The sequence below is a fragment of the Plasmopara halstedii genome (genome assembly GCF_900000015.1).
Source record: "Plasmopara halstedii genome assembly, contig: Scaffold_3060, whole genome shotgun sequence".
NCBI lineage: Eukaryota > Oomycota > Peronosporomycetes > Peronosporales > Peronosporaceae > Plasmopara > Plasmopara halstedii.
Window position 1 is genome coordinate 980,554 of NW_020189964.1, and position 399 is coordinate 980,952.

A 399-nucleotide genomic window follows, 5' to 3' on the forward strand; every position below is an offset into this window, starting at 1 on the left:
ACCAACACCATTCCGCATCCTTTCTAAGGAGGTTGGATAATAGCCGGGCCATTTCTGCGTAATTTACGCTATACTTGTGCAAGTAGTTGGCGAGACCAAGCCATTTACGCAAATCCTTCTGGTTCTTTGAAATCGGCCAGTCGACAATGGTCTTGACCTTAGCGGGATCCGCTCAAAGGCCTCGCTCTCCAATGAAGCACCCTGAAAATGGAAACTCTTCTGCGTCAAAGATGCACTTGTCTGCATTGGCGTACAATCTGTTCGTGCGCATGCACTCGAGCACAGCTCTTAAATGGACGGTGTGGTTATCCTCATCCGTCTTCCCGTGCTCCGCACGACTATGAACGAAAATGTCGTCAAAGTATGTATGTGCATACGCCCTGTGGGGCCTGAACAACT